We start from the raw sequence: 16,972 nt of genomic DNA, 5'->3' as shown, positions 1-16,972 counted from the left end.
AACATTCAAACTGTCATATTGGCAGCCCCCATCCCTGACCTCACGGGCTTCGTAGGCAAACGCGCCCAGTACAGTACCACGCAACTAAACTCCGAAGCTGGAACCCAGTGCAGATCTCCTCACAATACATCGCCCCCCAAATAGGCATATGCCACATCACTTGCAAAGAAGAACGCTACACGGGCCAAATCAGAATAGAAATTTAATGCACATCAAAATCACCAAGCCCATACAGCCATCAGGCCATGAACTCCAAAACACATTTCACCATAGTGGGCTGCATCCGCAAGAAATGACCAGCCACTACTTGTGTGACGCCCTGTTCCCTCATGGTACACAGAGCCACATTCACGTACGAAAAGGCAACATGGAAGCGCACAGAACCGCAGGGCCGTCCCAATGGGGAGGCACTAGTCCAGCTGAAAGGCCGAAATGTTGCTCCGAGCCACCAGTACTGCGTAAGGGCATGTGGCCCATTGGCGATCGTCCCATAAGATCGTAATGCTGCTCCACTGATTAACACGAAGCAGCAGGTGTCGGGAGTAAAACCCATCTGCAGGAGTGGCATACAGATGGCAGTGGCAAAAGGGGAGGAGATACCTGTCAACCAAAAGAAAAGAAAAAGAACAGAATGGCCATCAGTACTACATTCCAACAACTCACTGCAATGATCACACTAAATCCACAGCCACATGCATGCAGCCCACTCCAAAGGTCCATCACCACCCAAAAACCACTTGCGACTCATAACTATCTATATCGAGGTGTAAACACCATCACAAACGAGTGTACCTGTGCATGCGCCTGTGAAAACAGAATCCATCTGATGGGATTGGTAACGTGCATGGACACAAGTGTCTGAGGGCGCGTCGAGACAGGGAGGGCTCAACAAGGCCAGATAGACGATGGTCCCACTATGGCAGCCCTGCATCACATAGCGTAGGGGAGGCGGATAGATCCCAAGAAGCCCTGTACATGGCAAACTCTGTATCAAATCACCTGCCCATGCATCCATTCATCATTCCCTCATTCCGGGATTAAAACGCCTGAATATTTACTCACATAACATTAGAAATATCCATTGAGTCTGTGCGTTATGCAGCCTGCAAAATCCACAGTGCCCCAGCCCGTAATTCCAGTGTAGTGAAGTAACATGTATTTGGGAACGTCCTGCCTTATCGTCCACTACGCTATTGCGCATCCCATACTATTCATATCAATCATTGCATTCTCGCCATGGCCCCTGTCCCAAGGACATTGAACAATAGAACGTTATATTTGCAGTCAGACCTGTGGGCATCTCCTCGCCGCTAGCTGAAAACCGAAAGCGCCGCCCTTCGAATTCCTCATTTGCAACATCACGTCGAAGAGGCATCTGTGGCCGTTTGAAAACACTAATTAATCCATCGAGTGCGGCTGTGTGTGAAAATGGAAACTGCCTTCACCCACGAATGGGACGCCCCGCCCGTTGTTGCAACTCGGTACAGTGATGAATGAGGGCCCACCGTTACTCGAGTACTACGTTCCACTGACCCTTCACAACTCTGTTCGCGACTGCACAGATAGTATGTGAAACAATGGGACCACAGCAGAATGAACATATCAACCAATGTTACACGGCCATCGGGTACAAATACATGATTGCAATAGCAAGATGCCATTCCACGAATTGCAGCGTTGTGCGCGGGACGTGCTCGGCCAAAGGGGAGAGCAGTTTGCACAGGTGGAATGAATCACCACAGGTGGAGGCCATTCAGCCTGAAAACACATAAATTGCACAGCCAGTCTCCTCCCACAACCACACCGAAATGCTACCGGCAGGACTCGCGATGTTGGCCCTGGGGGACCTGATAGCACTGCAAGTACTCCAACTCCAAGAAGAAGACGAACACCAACTACAACCGGCCGCACGGAGGAGACGCAGGAGGAGGAGGAGGCCAAGGCAGGGCCAGCAAGGGCCGCCAGCACAGCCACTACCACCACGCAGGCAGCCCGCAATCCCACGCCTCCGAGCACATCCGTTCAACCTCACTGATGAGCAGATTCACACCCTCTACCGTCTGGACCGGGACACCATAGCCGCCATTGTGGACATGACACAGGCTGACCTTGTCAGCATGATAGATAGCCCAACCGCCATCCCACCCCTACTGAAGGTGGTGTCTGTACTCCACTTCCTGGCCACAGGCACCTACCAGCACACAGTCGGACAGTTGCATGGCATTTCTCAGCCACTGTTCTCACGGACACTATTGCAAGTGCTCGATGCCCTCCTGCAGCACGCAGACGACTACATCTCCCTACCACGCTCGGAGCAGGAAATTACCAACACAAAAGTGGGATTCCATGCACTTGCCGGCATACCGGGTTGCATTGGTGCCATCGACTGCACCCATGTGGAATTGGTCGTCCCACATGCCATGGAGGCCCAGTACCGCAACCGAAAACAATTTCATTCTCTGAATGTACAAATGGTGTGTGACTCCAACAGGATCATTACACATTGTTGTGCCCGATTCCCTGGATCAACCCATGATTCTATGGTCTTGAGGAACTCTACAATACCACGCTACATGGAGCGACACGCAGGGAACAGATCCTGGCTACTCGGTGAGTCTCATTACATGCATGATAATGTGGGGTATGTGATTCGGCAATGACCTGGCAGGAAGGGGGGGGGGGTGTGCGTACGTAGCAATGGCATTCCACATCATACGTTTCTCGTCCACATACAGGTGATGCTGGATATCCACTGAAGAGATGGCTCCTCACACCAGTCCGGAACCCACGGGACCAGCATGAGGAGGACTACAACCATGCCCACTCACGTACCCGTGTAGTCATTGAACAGGCATTCGGCCTACTGAAGGGTCGTTTCCGCTGCCTCAGCAGGTCTGGCGGGGCACTCCTGTACCGCCATGAGAAGGTTGCAAAGATGGTGATGGCATGTGTCATGCTCCACAACATGTGCGTACGTAGAAATGTGCCCATGCCCCCTGACGCAGAACTGCAAGCACCTGATGATGGTCATGATGAGGGTGGGGATGTGGCAGCACCTCAAGGAGTCTGCGAGGCACCGGAGGCCCGTGACATTCGTCAGCATCTCATTGATGTATGCTTCTAGCACTCACGCCTGGTGGCTGATACATGGACACGGGACTCGTGGCACTGTGTGTGTCTGGGACATGCACAATATGGACTGTACGCCTATGATGGCCTAGTACACAAAGATCAATGTCCACACATCTCATTGGTTGATCGTGCACTTTTTATGGCATATGTGATATCATGTTGTACACCCTATCGACCCGCCACCCAAGTGAGCCCAACACACCCCCTCCACCCTCCCACCTCCCCCCCGAACACCAGTGTCCAAAGATGCTCATTGTCAGTGGGCAGTCGCTATTGCAAGCCCCCTCTGCGGGTATCAGGGGCACCCCTGCCTGTGGAGCGCAGGTTCCTCCCAGATCTACGTTGGGGGCTTCCCTGGACGGAACTTGCAACGGATGATGTCTCTGCCTGCTCACGTCCATGCATGTCCCTAAGGGTTTGCGAGAGCTCAGTGAGCACACGGCGCACTGCGGCAAGTTCGGCACATACGTCCTTGGACGTCGCATGCAGTTCCCCCCTCAGGCTCTCGGTGCTTCTCTCCATTTGTGCCCTTAGTGTCTCTGTACCTCTCTCCATTTCTGCCCTAAGTGTCTCAGTTGATGTTTCTATGTCTGCCTTAGTGCCCCCACATTCATCGGCATGGTCCTTGAGGAGCGTGGCCAGTTGCTGCTGTTGCACGATTAACTGGTCGAGGGACTGTTGCCTCTGCTGGGCCATGGCCATTTGCGGGGGTGTCACAGACGGGCTGTTGTCCTCATGTTGCCTTGCCACAGGGCTTGTGGGGGATGGCCAGTCGTCGTCTTGTGGGTGCCCCTGCGTGGTATCCTCATGTTGTACGGGATGGGACAGACAGGGGGATTGGGACAGGTCATGGATGGATCTGACTTCGACATCCCCGTCTTCTGTGTCGGAGCATGCTGCCATCAATGGGGTGTCACCTATGGTGCTGCTGCCACCGGAGGCAGTGCCTTCTGTGGCATCCGTTGGGGGGACCTGTGGTGGTGGTGTTGTGGGCATGCTGGCTGCTGGGGTGCCTGTTGATGTTCCCTCCTCTGTGCTGCCACCTGATTTGTGCTGCTGCCGTGTCTTGATGCGTGCAGCTGAGGTGGAGGGTCTTTGGCCGTTGGTCTTGGCCCTCTTTGCAGGTGTGCTGGTAGGGGTGTCCTGAAGCTCGTCGTTTGGATCGGACCCTGTGGTGGAGTAAAGGAGGGCGAGGGTTATTGATGGGTCTGTGGGAATTGGAATGGCAATGTATCACATGCATTGGGGTGGTACCTGAGGGTGATTTGGGTCGGGGCCTTGGAGGTGCTTTCATTTGTGTGTGGAGTGAGGGTGCAGTTGTTTGGCAGCCTGCAGTTAGGGTGTGCCTGCTGCACGTGTAGTGCGTGTTTTAGGGGTTTTTAATTATTTATGTATTTATTGTGGGTTTTAACGTGCGCTATCAGGCCGATGTGTGTGGACGTTCTCCTGGACATGTGTTTCTGTTGCACTATGTGGACGCATGGTACTTCACATGGATGGACTTTGTGGATTTGGCATTGTTTTATTTGGGCCACCTACCTGAATCTTCGGATGTCTGCACTCCTTTCTCCATCCCTCCGACTCCCTCTATGCTCTCCATTCCGATGGTGGAGGCACAGATTTCTTCCCAGGGGGTCAACTTGATGGGTGATTCAGGACCTCCCCCGGTGGCTGTGGCAATGTTGCGGTTGGCAGAGAGTATGCTGCGGACGCGTATCCGCAGGTCGTCCCATCGCTTACGGCATTGCTGTGGGGTGCGGGGTGCGGTCCCCACCGCACTTACCCGCTGTGCCACCAGAGCCCATATGGCCTTCTTGTTTGCAAGTGCCGTCCTGGTCATTTGCGTGCAGAAGACGACGGCAGCATTCTCCTGGAGGGTCTCTGTTAGCACGGTGAGTTCCTCACGGGAGAAGTGGACCTGCCGCTTGCGGTCGCACGCTTTCTTCGCTACTTTTCCCATTTTTCTTGGTTTCGCTAGGGTGGATGACGGGTTGGGGTGTGTCTCAGGGTAGTGATTTTAGTGGTTGTGTGGTTTTAGTGGTTTTATAGGTGTACGGCGGGATGTTTCCCGTTCCGGGCCCATGTTTTAACTTCCGTTTCCGTATATTTCCGGTCACCGTACTTTCCGGTAGGCGCACACTGCGGTGTCCGCTGTGATGGGTGGCGGTATTGCGCCGTACGGCGGCGGTGTGGGCCGTTTTGGGGTCATTTCCGCCATCGCGGACTTTGCACTTCCGCCATGCCGTGGTGCTCGTGCCCGATGGGTCGGAATGGGCCGCACTTTGCTCCTTCGTGCAATGGCGGAAACGCTATTTACGCTGTGGCGGTCCGGTCAGTCACTTTCCGCCAGGGTCGTAATGAGGGCCACTGACTTATCCACCCTTCCCTCAGCCTTCATGGGCCATTTCCTCTCATGTCTTATTCTACCCCATCGGTCCCCACAAAGTACTGAGAAGAGGAAGAAGCCTCAAAGAGGAATGCACACGTCCCATAGAAAACACCATTCTAGCACTGGGACGAAGAAGAGTGATTTGGAGGATCTGGCCTGTCCCATTCATTGTATTAACTATGGCCAGGCAAAAAGGGCCAAGGACTCACCTGAAACCCCTTGACAGGGTTCAGGTGTATAAAAGGTGGAGTGCACAGCAGAAGGTAGTTCATCAGGAGAGAGCAGCAGGAAGTTCAGTCCAGCCTGTGGAGAGCCGAGTGCTGAGATGCTGAAAAGCTGCAGAGTAAATCAGTTTTCTGAAGAATGACGAGGGAGCTGTGTCTCCAGGAAGCCTACGAGGTCAGAAGAAGGGAACCATGTGGCAAGTCGGTCCCTTCAATGTGGCATTGTAGTGCTCGTTCACCTGGGTAAGGAAGCCGACCCAGGAGTGTCTGAGGGGCAGGAGGTAAGACCCTGACCTCAGGTGTAAGAAGCCGTGTGAGCAGATAAACCGTGATATCCAGCAGCACGACTGTTGAGTTTCAAGTAAATGTAAGAAGCCTGGTACGCCAGCAAATTAAAGTTGCTGATGAAAGCTGTTGAAATACATTGTATCGAAGTGGTCACATGCAGCCGGGACATTACCGAAAGCCTCAGATCTAGAGACAATGAGCGAATAAGCGAATGTGATGCCAGCAATGGACCATCTGAATCTAGGTAACAGAGTAGTCACGTATAAGGAAATCATACGCGTATGAAGGCCACTGAACAATTGAATGTGAATTGAAAGTATTCAAGCAAGAACTCGATAAAAAGCTGTTACAAAACAGCAGAAGAGGGGGTTCAGTGAAGTGTGATCAAATGCTCGATCTGGCAACCCTGTTAAAAGGAGAAAGAGGCTACTAGTGGGAGCCGACAAAAACAAATATAAGAAAAACGGTGACAAAGAAAGCAAGTAACCTACCAGTGAATAGTTGGAGAAAAAGCTTGGGCAAAAAAGAAGCCAAATAAGAAACCAAGTAAGAACCTAGTTAAGGAACCAATTAAGAAACTACAAGGCTAACTGATTGCACGACCTGTGGTAGGTGGTGTTAGGGAGAATTTTCATTCTATGGCTAATTTCCCTTACCTAGTGAGTCCCCCAGCAGCTTTGCTGGATTTCTGGCGTTTATTTTTTCCACTTGGTAAGAGTGTGAGCTTTTCCCCCACTCTTACCTGTGTTTTGCCATGTGTATTTCATCTGTTTTTGTGATTGTGGACTCTGGAGTACACCACTTCAGTAGCCCCACTCGTTTGTGTGTTACACAGCACCTTCAGTGCAGTGACACAGGGTTGTCTTTTAGACTTCCCACCGACTCCATTTCTGGGTCTGACTACTGTCCCCTAGAAAAGGGTAAAGTTGCCATTAACTTTACATAGTCATTTAACCACAGATCCAGTACACCCCATCTTACATGGAGTATTGGAAAGGGTTAATCCTTAGCCCTTTGTATCTGTACCTCTTGGAGCATTGTTTCGCTCCCTTAACATTAAGACTTGGCTGGTGGCTGTGGTATCTACCCTAATTTTCCTACCGCGTTATATTACAAAATGTTGTATTGTTTTAGGCCATTTTAGTAACCTCGAACTTTAAACCCGCTAGCCCAAATACTTTTTATTTCGGCTCCAGTTGGGTTTAATCGCCATTTCTTTTTGTTAACATCCTTCTTGGGTCTTTCTTTTGCCTCCTTTGTCCGCCGACCTTTGGCGGGCTTCTGACCTGAAGCCCTCCTTTGGCGTCTGGGTGTCTAGGTGGGCTGAATGTGAGGGAGGGGTGTAGTCATCCCCTGCACAGAGTCTCCTTGGAGACCCAAGTCGCACTTTGTATTGATTGACTAAGGTGGTTGTCCATGCTGGACAACCCCCCTGCTGAGAGATTGAGCCAGGCTGAGTGAATGGGGGATTTTGGCATAAAAGGCAGGAATCTTGGGCTAGAAGTCAGTCGCCACTGGAACTGCAAGGAACCGAAGAGAAGCGGAGAAGAAGACGGCTGCTGCAACCCCGAGTCCCGGTGAAGCCCTGCTGCAGTCCTGAGCCATCTACCCTTCAACGACAAGAGAAGATCCAGTCCGGAGTCTTCTTCCCTTGAGCCTGGTGGGATCAGCCAGCTCGTCTTTTCTTCAGTCAGAGAATCCTCTCTTGGGTAGAAATCACTGCTGTGCTGTAGTGGTCCGGATGGCCATCAGAAGAGCCCTCTCCTGATTTAAAGGAGCTTACCTTTTATTCATCGTTGTCTTTTTCGCTCCAGACGTCCTCCTTCTTCTCCTCAAGACTGAAGCCGCAGGAACCGTGAGTCTGCAGGAACTAACAGGTGCCGTGGCACCAGCTTTTCTCCAACGGAATAAGGTACTTTGCACACTTGGTCATTCTCTCCGTCTGACCAGCCGGAATCGGGGTGAACCCTTTTCCTCCACGAAGATTTGTTCTTTCTTCCCTCCTTCTTATAACTTTTCCTTCCATTTGACAATCTTTACGAACTCTTGGCATCTCGAATATCGAACTGTTCAACGTCTGATCCTCGGCAACTGAGCATCTGCTCCATTGACACTGGCGCAGGCCTATTGACTTTAATCTGTATCTTTGAATAAGTCCTCGAGTCTCCTTGCCTTGAAAAAGTATTGCCTTTGATTTTTATTCACTTTTCCCTTGTGTGAAATTCTAAAGTACAAAGTGTGTTTTAACTTCGTGAGCATTTCTATCTGTGGGTACGCGTTAGTATTGCAACACCGGCCTGTCAAATCCTAATGTACTTACCTTGAATTTACTGGCACAAGTGGAATTGATTGTGTGTAGTGTATTTTACATGTGGTTTCGAATTTATAGATGTGAAGTGTTTTTATAACAGATGCTTTAAAAATAAATGTACTTATATTTTTTACCTGAAACCTTGAGTCAGTGTTTGCTTGAGTCACAGTAATTGTGGTCCTTTGTGTAATCTCTGCTACTGCTCATTTACTCTTGAGATAATTCTGGCTGCTCCGCTACTGGTAACACTTTAACGGTGTAGTACAGGCTTGTACCAAAGGTGAACTTGTATTACCACTTGTAGTCTTAATTGTGTGTAGTGGTCCCTAAGGGCACTGCACAGGATTCTGCCTAACATGTGGACCGTGCAGTCTCTCAAATGCCCCAAGACCAGGGAGCTGCAACCAACCTGTAACAATTGTTAAAAGAAGTCATGAATGCCGCGCTTTAAGAGATAAGTGCTTTTGAGCTTGGGGAAGGGAACCCTGAGCTGCTGTTGAACATTGTAATGGGTTATTTATAACACGCTTAATACCCAGAAGTATCTGAACGCGAGGATCGAACCTGTATTCAACACGAGCATGTTGCCCCTGAGCTATCCTCCCGAGACTGTGATTCTGATAATTGAACCTTGAGGAGAAGTGCTTTTGAGCTTGGGGAAGGGAACCCAGAGTATTGTGAACCAATTGACCTTTGTGAAATTAACAGAACATTGTACGTCAAGAACAAGTGTGTTTTGGACTTGGGGAAGGGAATCCCAAGGGTAGGCGAATTAGCAGAAACAAGCAATTACTGGAACTGTATTCTGAACTTGGGGAAGGGAGCCAGAGATGGCTCCATATTTGTTTCTGGACACTGTTTAGTTAACTAAGAACATCCTGATGCTGTGTTTAGTATTAGACGTGAGGGCAAGCATATGTTTTGACACAGACAGCTTTTTGGTTTGGGCAGAGACTTTCCTTAGTTAATTTAGGTAGGGAAAACCTCACCTTAGTTATAGGAGAAGATAGGTGTTAAACCAACCCAAAACTTTCAATAAAGCTTTTAAGAAACAGTTACTCTTGTTGTCTGTGTCATCTCTTGATACCATACCTGTCTCACACGTCCCATCCAGGCTGAAAAACGTCTGGTACTGTACTGTGTTCTCCTGCGTAGTGATGGACATGAGTGCTACCATTTGTGGCAGGAACCAAACTCATTGGCATATGCATTTCTGCAATGGTACAAATGGGCTAAATTGATGTGATGGAAGCTGGACACATGGATTTTCAGTGGTTATTATTCAAGGTTTTCCACCTGTGACTTGCTGGTGTAACAAACAATCAGTACAGTGATTAAAATAACACCATGTGCTGTTGCCCAGAAACCTAACATACTCTGATTGCTTTCTATTAATTTTATGTTGGTCAATTTTAAGGTGTCAAAATGCCATACAATCACAGCAGATGGAATGATGACTATCAATTTGTCAAAAATCCCCTTTGCCATTACGCTTTAAAATGCAGAGACCCCAAAGCTGGGACCTCTTTCATCAGAAAAAAATGTGTGTCTGTTGAAAAACACAGAGAGTTCATTTCTCTTTATTCTCAGATTTGGCATTTTGAGATCATTGCTCCATCTGCCTGTCATTTACTCTTAATCACTGGCCACCTCTGCCCCTCCCCATGTGTCCCACTCTCTTTAGTTGATGGCTTTTCTAAAATGCTTGTCAATTCCCTTCCCTATTTGTTTTCCATACTTCTACCACAGTCCCTCCCAACGCCTCTCCCCCGCAAGCCTGGACACTTTGGTTACCCTTTCGTCCCACTATCTGTACACCTTTTCCTCCTCTAATCCTTCCTGCTTTACCTGTGTCAAGCCCCAACCATTCCTCTTCAGAATCTCGTTTTACCACAGCTCTTCTCCAGTCAAGTTGAAAATGCCGGTTTGTTGTAACATTATTCCCGTCTCCACTTTCTCTGGTGTCCGGTTCTCTTTGCTGTCACTCTGAAGCCGAGGGTTCCATCCAATATGGCAGCTCCACTGAGTAGAAAGGCTCCCAGTAAAAAAGGAAAAATGTGCTGCCCAGATATTAAAGAAAACGGGAATTGACTCAAAAGCCCAAACTGTTGGCATTGTCAATGCTGGTCTTACCAGGGATTGCCACACTAAGAGTCACAGTCGCATGATCTGACAATGTCGGGGCCAAAATTGTGCATTCGGTAACCCAATCTGCACCCCTTTCTGAGCTAAGTGTGTAATCTATTCTTGAAGCAAATTGGTGTACTGCCGATCTAAACGTATAACCCCTTAAATGGCAATGACGGTCCCTCCAGACATTGGTGTAGCAAATCTGCTGAACCTTCTGCATAGCTTTAGAGAGTGATCTATGTATTCCCCTATGCCCCCCAGTTCTGTCCATGTCAGGATCGAAAACTGCATTAAAATCACCCGCCTAGATGATGTTAGCCGAGCACTTTAATAATTGCATTTCCACCGATTCCGATGTGTGCAGGGAATCAGTTTTGGGTCCATAATAATTTACCATTGTGACAACTTAGCCCTGCAACACGCCTGTAACAATCAGCACCCTTCCCTCAGAGTCTTACACCATGTCCATAAAACGAAACCCCAATGTCCCACGCACAACAATGCACACCCCCCGATCCAGAGTAATGGGAAAAGGTGGAGAAATACCTATGAAAGCCCCAGATTTGGCAAATATTTGGCAAATATTGATTCATCGGAGAGAGAAAGGTGTGTCTCCTGCAAGAAATCTGCATGGTGTCGTTGCATGTACAAAGACACCATGAGGTGCTTTTGAGGTGAAACTAAGACCACGTATATTGCATGTCATACAGTGTACTTTGTCAGTCATATGAAACACACATGGTTAATCGCCAAACAAACCTACAGCCACAGCTCAACCTCCCCCCTTCAGAAGCGTGGCTATAGAGGAATTCGATAGACACTCGATTCAGCACCCGCCAAACTGCCCCAAACTCTGAGAAAGTCACAGTGCCATCTCGGATACAATATAATTCTGCTTTCTGTGGTAACAGAACATCAAACCCAAAGCACAAGCCCTCTCTCAATACTGTAACATCCAGAACAATGACTGCTTGGGCCCTCTGCCCCATCTCCAGGTCCAACGCCCCTTTGTTAGTTGTGTTACCACTCTATTGTGGAAATCTGTACCAGAGCTGTTGTAACCAATAACCCAACGATCAACCATAAAAAGTTAACAACCCTCTGCCCAGCCCAACCCACAAACCACCAGTTAAAACCCCCACTGTCCCATACCAGTGACCATACTGCATCGTCTCATGACGACCATGCGAGAACCCTGCCAACCCTCACCAACTCATCAATCTACATTTGCTGCAGTGCAGTAAAACAGCTTTAAACACTTAAACTAGAGGCATACGATATTCCTCAGCCTCTTCCCTCAGATATTCCTCAGCCTCTTCACTCTCCCAGGGCGCCCTCTGGATTATTGCCCCTCTTGGCAGCCTGGCTGGTATTGTGAGGGGTCAGAAATGAGAGACGGACACAAAGTGGTAGGGTTCTCAACATTTGCCATGTTTGTTAGAGAAAAAAGGGTGGGATGAAGGCCTATCTGTCCCTATCCTAATGTTAAAGTCCCTTCCTAGGAAACTAGAAACTAAAGCAAGTTGACCTGGTGTCAAAATTGTATCTGACCCTCACACTAACATATACAAAACTTTGCATAATGTTTCTAGTTCCAACCCACCCAACAAAGGAAAGAGTGTGAAAGTTCAAATAGGTGATTCCAGTAAAGCAATCCTTGCATTCAGGAGTTGGCTCCCTTCCTCTGAACCAATTCAGGAAGCCTATTAGAAATATGTTGTTCCAACAATGTTCTGTTCAAATGAATCAAAATTTGTCTTTGGATTAGCAAAACAAAATGTCTCATCCATACAATACTGTTGTCAGAATAACCAAACACATGTCATTTCCACAGAATACGTTTCTGAGGAGGGCACAACCGTCTTTCATGAACACTGTTCTCAGGGTGGCAAAACCAAATGTCCATTTCATACAATACGTTTATAAGGATGGTACAACCAAATGTCACTTTCATAGAACACTGTTTTCAGAATGGCAAAAACAAATGTCTTTCATAGAACACGTTTCAAGAATGATATGGTTTCTCTTTTACACCGTTATTATTCTCCTTTTATACTCCCCAGCCATGTATCTCCTTCCAAAAAGTCTTACTACCAGATATTCTCATCAAGCCTTCCTTCTACCTTAGATATTACGCAATCATATTTTCTTCAGTGACACAACTTGTTGACTTCAGTGGCTACCAATTCCCCCCATGCAGACATTTCGTATGAGGGTTTGTTCAAGCTCTGTCTAGTCAGACTTTTTTTCAATTTCTCTTGGCTCTTGACAATGCTTGCTCCAGATCTCCCCCAACTGACCTCTCATGTCAGTGGAATTGTACCAAGTGTGCTTCTTTATTTCTCTCCCAATGCCTTGCGGCTTATGGCAATGCTGGTTCCAGGTTACCCCCAACTGACATTTCATGTCAGAAGAATTGTACCAAGTTTGCCTCTTTATTTCTCTCCCAATGTCTTTTGGCTTATGCTATTGCTGGTTCCAGGTTTTTTCCCAACTGACATCTCATGTTAGGAAAATTGTACCATGTATACCCTTTAATTTTACTTTGATTCGGTCGACATTCAAAAGTATTCTTTAAATACTCTGTCACACTTTCGCACACACCAGAGCCCCTTTTACTCTCAGGCTGACATACTGGTATATCGTGCTGTGGCTGTGAGAGTCTTCCGGGGGGCTGGCTTTCCTGCCTATGCAGAGATTTGTTTAGTTCCCACATCAGCATTCGCTTTCTTTGCTGCCAGGACCTGCGTAATTTTATAGGGCCTCTTCTCTCCTGACCCTGCTTTGCTTCATTCACCACCTTGTTGCCAGAGTTTCTCTTGTCCGGTCAGGATTGCTGCAGAGCCGCTACAGGCAGATGTTCACTGCTTTCCCCGTGACCCTTCTCCACTGGACTGCCTCTGCTGCCGGTCCCTCTTCCTGCTCTACTTACTCTGCTGCCACTCTCCTTGCTTCCTTTTTGATCCTCCAGCGGTAACCTTCCGGTTTACATTTCCTGCACAGCTGATTAGGTTTTAAACAACACCTCAGTCTTAAAGGCACTTTTCCTCACGATTGACTCTTTGTTCATCTTCTTTGTCTCAGTTTTCAGGTATTATGGGAATTGGAGTCCATATACATTCTAGACTTCTCAAGGAAAGATTGTTTTAAATATTTGTTGGAATAGAGTTTGTCAGAATCAGGAGAGGTTATGTGAACATTATGTAGTGATGTTGTGTGCTCACGAGTCCCAGCCAGATCAAAACCTCTATACTCGAGGGATGTTGAATGTAAACCCTAAATGCCGGAAGTATAAAGGTTATTCCACTGGGAATGTTCTTCATACACAGTGGTTTGGGTTTTAAAAGGGGGAGGATTTGCAAAATGACAACATACCATCAGGTATTAGGGATCATGGGGTCCTCCTCTTCATATAGAGACCAAGTCCCTCCTACATAAGTCTTCACATCCCCCTGACAGCCATCTCCTCCCATATGATCCTCCCTCATATAGCGGCTGCTTTCCCCAGGCCACAGAGGAGGAGAATATAGGATTGGGGTCAGTGATGACCCTGCAGGATTCATCACAGTACTCTGCATCAAATCCAGAAAATCGGCAGCCTCGTTGGGAGATTGAAAGAACATTGCTCTTCCCTTGTGTTCAACATGGAGATATAATATGATAAGTTATGTATAACGCGCTTAATACCCAGAGGTTTCTAAGCATGGACCTGGGGATGGAACCTGTGTTGCTCCGTGTCGTCTTGCTTCCAAGGTGAGCATGTTGCCCCTAGGCGATCCTCCCGAGACTCTGATATGCAGGGAAGAGCATCACATACTTTAAGCCTTTCTCCCTTAGTCGTTTTTTGACATCAAGAAATGTGTTTTCTTGCACCTTGTTGGAGAAGTGTGGGAATAAAAGCACCGGATCATAAACAAGGGCACCTGTTTCTCTGGAGCGGCACAGTGCATGGTTTGTCCATATAGTTAAGCAGCCAGGCTATCATAAATCTGGCCGGCGCTCCAGGAACAGGCATCCTCCCACCTGGGATACGATTTGCCCTTTCCACCACGAATGCTGACAAGAAGCCAGGGTCTCATGTAAGATCGATTCAACCAAAAGTTCCATGGGACCCGAATCTGCTGACTCAGGGACCCCAATTATCCTGAGGTTGTACCTACGGAATGTGGATTTGAGGTCCTCCTGCTTTTCTGACAACTTTTTGAGTGCCTTTGTGATTCTGGTTTTCTCGTGAGGACGATGAGGCTTCGTCTTCCACTATAGACAATTGGTTTTTGGCCTCATCCAGCCTGTCGCCGTGCTTATTGAGTCTAACTTGCATATGGTGCACTTTGCAAGTCTAATATAACACCTAGAGATTGAATGCCTGCCTGTAGCTGTGTGAACATGTCTTTAATGTCCTGCATGGCTACTGGTGGGGAGGGGTTACTGGGTAGTGTGTCCGCACTCCCATCTGCCACCGTCTCCAAAACAGTGTATTTCTTGCTCTGGGTGGGAGTTGCAAAATGGAGTTTGGATTGTTGTCTCACTGTTTTAGCCATCTTGAGGGGTGTCACCGTGTTTGTGTTGCAGCTTACCAACCAGCCCCTTCAATGTTACTGATCGATATCAGGCCATTCTGAGGATTCGTCTGGGTCCCCTGTGGCCGAGGATCATGCTGTGTGCTGCAACTAAAGCTGTGCATTCAGAGGATGCACAGTTAACCTGGGGATGTCTCTCAACCTTCTTGATCCGATTGTTTATGGATAATCCCTCCCCCGCAATCCCTGCCCAGTTATGCTGCTCGCTGGGCGTCTTCCGGCTTGGGGTTGGTCCACACTTGTAGGGATCCGTATGAGCAAAGCCTTCCTGCGCTCTGCGTCATCCGCGATGGAGGTAAGAATACTTGTGCCAGTCACACTGGCCCGGCTTGCTGCCTCCAAGGATCGTTCCACTGTGGCGTGTTCTGTCCGTGCCCCCACCTGCGCCAGCGGGTGATACTATTGCCCAGTCACCAGAGCATTGCTCGCTGTGTCCCGATGTACTTGTGTTTTGGGGGCCTACACCCCACTAGTCTCCTGCTTGCAACCAGGCCCCTGGGAGCGCAGATTTGCGTGCCAGATCTGTTCAGTCCCACAAAATCCTAATGCTGGCACAGATGTCACTCGGCAATGTGCCCGGGTGGCCAAAGGCTGCGTTGACCTCCGTCTCTGCTACTGATGTTTCCCGGTGGGCAACCAGTCACCTCGGCTCTTTAGATCTTCCTTGGAAGCAGGCCATTTACCCCTCTTATCTCCAGCTTCTGCTTGTTATCTGTGTCGATGACGCATATAGAGCAAGGGGCGCATCGCTCACCCGGGCAGGTTTGTTCAGGCACGACAGCTTCAATTCCCGCACTCCGCGGGTTCGAACAGGTCTCAGTGGAAGCTCATAAGATTCTTCCTGCGATGGGTCATCATGCCATCTGGAATCCGCAATGGCGATGAAGGATTTATCCGGCTTCACAAGGGTCAGTCGGGAGCTTACTCAAAGTCAGCCATCTTAGCTGGGCTCCCGAGCTTCCCCTCCTCCATGCAGTTTTTATTGTTTGTACTGCTAAATTTAAACAATCCACATAAAGCACGACAGACACAGGTTTAAGTGCATTATTTGCACTTCGTAGTGAAACCACATGAGGCATTTATCATGGATTCCATAGCAATCCAAGACATTTCCACCAGCATGATAAATAGTGGCATGCATGCATTCATTTTTTGCAAGTGGAGCCATTAGAGCTGGCAGCAAAATGCTTCTTGTTCTGTGTGATGCTCTGTCTCCCAAAAATCAGAACATTCCTCAGGGTGCCGAATCTGGTGGAAAACCATTTGTTAAACTTTTGCACATGGTTTTTACCCGTTTTAGCATTCTTGGGGTTTGGAAAATTACCCCCCAAGTGTGACTTCCAAGACTCATAAGAAAATGGGCAACCAGTCACCTGCAATTTGGTCCACTTTCCACCACATTATGTAATTCTTCAGTGACCGCTCTCCCCTCAGAACGGAAATCTGTGACTCTACAGACCCTCACCCCCGCACCCCACCCGGCACCCTTTCCCTCGCAATCTTCATGCTGCAAAAAGTCTCTTTTCCTCTTCAAGGATTCATCTGCAAACATACAGAAGTCTGTGTTGGATATAAAGTGAAAACCCCCTCCATAAATCTTTAAGCCTTCACTACCTCTGGGCTCTGAAAGAGACCTCCCTATGTGTTTAATTTGATTTTTGAAGTTCTAGCAACCTGACATTATTTCCTTCTCTTCCTTGCGGTTCACCTCCTTCTTCTACACCACAGTAGGTCATACACTTCTCTTTTTCCTGTAAGTCTCCTTCTCGTGTTACTACCTCTACCATCACACCATTAATTCTAGTGACCTCCTCCTGACCTTTCCCTGTATCTGCTTTTTCAACTTACTCCTTTAACTTTCTTCAACCCACCCCCCATTTTGTCCTTTCTCCTTCTCTGCTGTTCCCACCACCTACTG

The 16,972-nt window shown here is 48.3% G+C and overlaps 1 protein-coding gene across 6 annotated transcripts in view; it reads left to right on the top strand.

Moving 5' to 3' along the window:
- The window catches only part of SCLY (selenocysteine lyase), a 951,200-nt gene that overhangs the window by 717,190 nt on the left and 217,038 nt on the right, over window positions 1-16,972 (top strand). The window lies entirely within an intron of this gene.

Source organism: Ambystoma mexicanum, chromosome 10, assembly GCF_040938575.1.
Source record: "Ambystoma mexicanum isolate Mex_15411 chromosome 10, UKY_AmexF1_1, whole genome shotgun sequence".
NCBI lineage: Eukaryota > Metazoa > Chordata > Amphibia > Caudata > Ambystomatidae > Ambystoma > Ambystoma mexicanum.
The sequence above is the reverse complement of the archived record's forward strand: the minus strand, read 5'-3'. Positions and strand labels throughout refer to the sequence as shown.